Genomic DNA, 6,000 nt, shown 5'->3' with positions numbered 1-6,000 from the left:
CTCATTCAAAAAACATACATTAAATGTCTATAGCTACTTATAACTTCAATGCTGTAGTACAGATAAAGTGTGTGCAACTTGAAGTCTTAGACAATTTACTACCCTGTATGTCTTGCTCTGTATTGTAATTTAAAAAAAAAAAGTCAAATCCCAAAAGCACAATAGTGGCAAAGCAGAAGAGGTGTTAGTTGTCTTACATTGTAGGGCATATTAATTTAGGTTGAATTCATAATACATGAAGAAGCTCTGAAAGTAAGATTTCCCAACTCATTAAAGCATCTAAAGCTCAGAGTATTAATTATTCCAAGAAACAAATATAAATCTAATTATTTACGTGATTAATTAGTTAATGATTAATTTAATGATTACACAGGTTCTAAAGGGATTCTTATTTGATCAACTCATGCACAAATTTCCAGGGTAATCGGTATCACTAAGTAACCTGCCATTGTTCCAAAGCCGTAAGAACAGAAAGTTTCTAATGAATTTACATTGATATCACTTAGGTAGCGGAAAACAACTTAGGATTAAAAATAACAGAGCACGCATTCATTTTCTTCTCTTTCTTTTATTTGCATTCTCATTAAATCGCAAGATGTCTTCTGCTCAAGACAAGCCTGGTTTCTAAGTGCATTCTTTAAGACCTACACATCTAGCATTTCTAGAATGAGTGAGTGGTACTTCAATATCCAGTTACAAATTCAGAGCCCTGGTTTAGAGCACAGACTTCATGATTTAGAGCCTGACAAATATTTCTGTAGCCTAACAACAAAGTAGTCAAAAATTGTTTCTATAATAATCTGAAGTCTAGGGACTTGGAACTTGATTTAACGTATTCTGCTTACAAGTGGCAACTGAAGAGTCACTTGAATGGCAGATGCAATTATGACAATACATGGAAATTGGTCATTGACCACACACGTATTTGGGACACAGTGGACTCAAATGAACCAGAGCTGAATGACATCAATACAGCTTAACAACCCTAGGAAGCAACATGTTATGTTCGTAAAAACCATCATACCCATAGGAAAGAGGACTTGCAATGAACCAAGGGCAAAGCAAGCTATATCATGAGAGGAAAAAACAAATATAATCTCAGTGAACAGCCACTTCCCAAACAGTGTAACATTTGGGGGGTGAGGGTTAACACTGCACAACAGAAAAAGATCACATATCTATCATTTAAAATCAGTAGACACATTTAAGGAACCTCTTGAAGGGTAAATGTGGCATCATTTGGTTCCTGTTTCATCACTGGTAACTTCGTAGTCACACTTTCGTCAGTTCCTCTTTTTACTGTACAAGCAGGGACCTTCTTTTAGGTGTTCCTTCTTCCCTTGACACCAAGCAGACCCACATCCTACTGCCGCTATTGAATTTATACAGGACTTTTATTTTACCAAACCAAAAAGCAGTTGTAAATGGTTAAGTTAGTCCTTGTCACTGTGTCACTGGATTGCTGCAACTTTGTGAACATAGGGGAACTATCATCCACTTCTTTGCCAGAACAGGACAAAACATCTAAGACACTTTTAAATACCACTAAAATTGGAATTAATCAAAGGTTTTCATTCCTTCCTTAAGGAATGAATGTATGCATTATGTATGCAAAGGAACGGCAGAGTTTAGAGATCTTCTCTGATTATTTTAAGTTTCAGATGGAAAATCCTTATCAGTTTTCCCTGAGCAGTTAGAGCTTGCCAGTAACAACAGTTTGAGATAAAATAATCACTGAACAAGTAACCATTACATTCTAGTAAGAACTCTTGGCAACCAGTGCAAGTGCATATGCTTCAGACACTCTTAAATTTAGGTGTAAGACAAAAGCAATAATATTGAAAATATATAAGCCAAAAGTTATAGAGGCAGAAAAAAATTAAAAGTAGCACAGATTGCTAATCTGCTCAGTCGATCTCTAACATGATGCAAAAGTGTTGGTAGTTCTGCTATATTGCACAGTTACTGAAAATGCAACAAAACTTCAACCAATTCTGAAACAACAGAATTCTGATACTTCAAGCAGTAGCATTAAGTACTCTGCAAAACAGGTGTTCCCTTTGTTGTGTTTCACAAAGTAACATGACAAATTTAATTGTTTGAAGTATAGTGTCTCATCACATCACCACTGTGATGGATATATCCATCATTTATAGTACTAACACAAAATGCTGCTAAGAAAACAGGAAGGGGGGGGGGGGGGGGGGACGACGGACTTACATTTAGTTGTAAAGCTGAGGACAAAAATTCAAATCACATTCTCTCAAGACAGGCAGGAATTGGTAAATTCTATACCAGCACTGGCAAAGCTGCAGAATGCATGTACAAGCAAATGTGCAGAATTACTGTCAAAAGCCTCTCACCTGCTCCTCAGGTTGCTGCACTGGGAATTTAGTTCAAAGCAGGAAAAAAATGCAGGAGCCTATCAGTCATTCTAGACTTGACATATGGAGTCAATATAATCAGGAGAATGAGAGATGTGAGTGGAAAGACCACAGCTTATTGAGCCTAAAAGCTGTAACTAAGTAAAAGCAGTACCATGTCCACAGCACATGACACAAAACAGCTAGGTATTCTGGCACAACCTAAAGAAAGGCAATAAGAAAGGTATTATTTTAACTGAGTGGACAGTAATTGGTTCAGCCAGATGTGCTACTAACCACAAATTGTAGGAGAGAATACTCAGAATTTCACTGGCAAAATCCAGTGTAAAGTTACTGTAAGGAACATAAAATAGCTGGTTTAGTACTAAGTACCAAGAGCATAGGAATTCCTTACTATCATTCCTTCTTGTGGTTTCAAAAAATTTTTTCATCAGCCTAACACAAAATATATGAAGTTGCAGTCTGATTTTGCAACCTACTTCAGCTCTGGAAGAGTAAGACAATTTCCTTCAGCCAGCAAACACTGAGCAGGAGTGTTACTGTGGGAAAACTTTTTCATTTTGTACCCGAAGATCCTATAACCTGCTTCCTCAGATAGAGGTGTTACTAGAGTATACCCAACATGTCTTACATGATGGACTGTTTGAAAATATTCACAGTATCCTAATTTTCAGAAACGGTGGCTGGTACTAAAAAACCTGTTAAATGTAGTTTTTAAACACTTATTAGGTCAACTTAATGCTTTTACACGTATTTCAGTCATTTCCTTCAATATAGCAAATACAGTAGTACTAAAAATAATTTAAAATACAAAACAATTGTCTTTACGTGAGAGAACAGGATTCAGGTACTTGAAAACAAACCACAATGATATAGCGCAGCCTTGTCCATTAACCAGACATTCATGAAGACCTTATATTATCCAGAACGAGCTTCTATACAATATTCAGATTGCTAGACAGCTTAATTATTGAGTTTTAGATTTAATTCTCTATCGCATATTTAAAATGTAAAGGGATTCTTCCCCCTTTTCTCAAAAAGAGAATTGCAATAAAATATAGTAATAGCACTGAATCATGGTGTTTAGTATTAACAAAAATATTAAAGTTGTATGCACTGTTCATCACGTTGAAGTTAATGCCTTGCTGAAGCATAAATATTTATCCAGTGCAAACAGCAGGAAACCTTAGGAGACAGCATGGCTTTACGCACTCAAGTCAGTTAATTAGTATCCAGTGCAGCTTCAGAGCATACTATGCTACTTTTAATTAAAGGTTAGCTTCCAAATAGAAAAAAAAGTAACAAAACACAAAGGATATCTTATCTCTTACCTAAGAGAGTGGTCTTTAGTAGCTATCAAAAGTGCCCAAAATATACAGTTTCTGTCACTAGATTTACAATGAGAGCTCTTATGCCAATCAGGACGGAAAACAAATACTCAGCAACATCTGCATCAGCACTAGGCGTGTTTTACCCCTCAGCTAGTATTGCTTTTACCTAAATTTCTTTGTTATGCTTTGATTACTACACAGCATTTCATATCATCAGGGGTTAAAGAAAGAAGAACACAAACATACATCTGTTTTGGAGAGATAACCCATTTCCAGTCTTCCTCTCAACAATCAGATGATTCTCCAAAAACGTTAGTAATTTAAAATAAACTTAAGAAATGTTTTCATGCATGCCATCACTTTTCATGGCATTCTCCATACAGAAGAGCGATGATTATTAAGTATCTGTCTGAATGCCATATGCCTTATTGATTCTAGTGCTAATAAATAATACTCCTAGTAACAACTATTTATCGAACCCACTTGTATTAAATTTGTACACCACTTGGAAGTTACACTGAAGCCTTACACGAAGCCCATAATTCATCACGCTGAAACAAATACACCAACATTCTGCCATTTCTGGCACTGCAATGAAAGCGTCACGTTCAGACAACTTCAGTACTCACTTGAGCTGCTTTCATTCACTACCTTTCCAGTCGTTTACCAAGGCCTGGAAGTTCACGTGGGGATGCATCTAAAGAAATCGCTGTAAATAACAGTCGCCCTCCCAGACTAGGCTGACATTCTATTTTTATTTCGCTGCTCTTGAACATGGTCCTAATTAGGACAAAAGCTTCACAACAGTTTCACCAAAAGTACAAGAAAACACTTCACACCCTGCATTATTTAATCTGGTGATTTACAATAAGAACAAACACAGAAGCATTTCACCCCTCAGCCTCATGGAAAACTTTTCAAATTTCACCCATTGTCCCGGTTTGAAGTAAAACCAAACCAATTTTCTGTTCTGTAACTTTACATCCTAGCTAGGCCTCCTCTAACTCTCTGAAATTAAGGGCATATTGTGGAAAAAACTGCTCGTTCTCAGAGTGATAAGACCAATGTTTGTGCTCCGTGCCAAGGAATGGTGTGCAGGGAGGCCCTTGCTTATACTTATTGCTGTAACAACCAAGGGCAGCCCATTCCGTTATTTGCCCCCTTAGAGGGTCGGAAACGGAAAAAACGTAGAGGGGTCACATCGGTGGGGAGGAGTGGACAGGAGAGGTGACCCAAACCTGACCAACTGGGGTATTCCATCCCATCTGCCCCATGCTCAGTATAAAAGCTGAGGGATCAAAGGGTCAACCCTCTTCCTGCGATGGCCAATGTCCAGAGAGGACTCTGTCTGTTCATCTGCCTTTGATCCCGATCCGTGTGTTCCTGACTCCAGAGCTGGAATCCAGTTCCCATTCGTCACTGAGTCCAGTCTGGGACTTCCCCAGTGCCTGCCGGGGACGTGACTGTCATCCTGGGAGCTTGATACGGTTTGGTATATATTGTATCTATTTCATTATTTTCTTCTTTATTTTTATTTTAATATTAATTCTTCATTAAAGTAGTTTAGTTCATTCTAAACTTCTGAATCTCCTTATCTCTTTCTCTTCCTCTCTCTCTCTTTTGGGGGGCGAGGAGGGGGGGGGCCATCTGTCAGTCTGGTTTTGGTAAATTCGAAATCACGACACCCATGTTTTCAAATAACTTCAAATATTTCAAGTGTCAGCTACATCTTGAGAGCACGCAGAAGTACTTCACCTTAAAAGTGGGTGCATACACTTATTCATTATAGAGTATGGGAAGATTCTGATCAACGCAGGAACGAATAAAACACTTTAATGGTATGCAGAGCTCTAGCAGCCTAGAAGCTTTAAACATGGCCTTGCAGCAATATGCAATCACTACATATTCAAAACATTTTCATACTTTATTAGTCCTTGTCTTCAACAACGTCAATCTGACACAGCTTTCAATCCTTATCCCAACACCACTTTGTTATTACCTTCCAAGATTATTTTGAGAAGCATTTCAAATAAGTTAATCCAATTAAAGTTCCTAAATAACTGATGTTAATAAAACGAGATTTTAATTCCAACACATTCTCCACTCCCAAATGTGCCTTTAATATGCCACCGTTTTAATTCTGGCAACTGAGGACAGCAAACTGCCAAAAGGGTCATTTTTTTGGAAAAGAAAGAAAATATGGATTTAAAGAAAAGATATCATGCCTACAATTCTAATTAAGGTGGGTGTTTGGTTGTGTGGGTTTTTTTATACTCACATAATTA

The sequence above is a fragment of the Numenius arquata genome, chromosome 7, assembly GCF_964106895.1.
Source record: "Numenius arquata chromosome 7, bNumArq3.hap1.1, whole genome shotgun sequence".
In the NCBI taxonomy this organism is placed as follows: Eukaryota; Metazoa; Chordata; class Aves; order Charadriiformes; family Scolopacidae; genus Numenius; species Numenius arquata.
Note: the sequence above shows the minus strand (reverse complement) of the source record.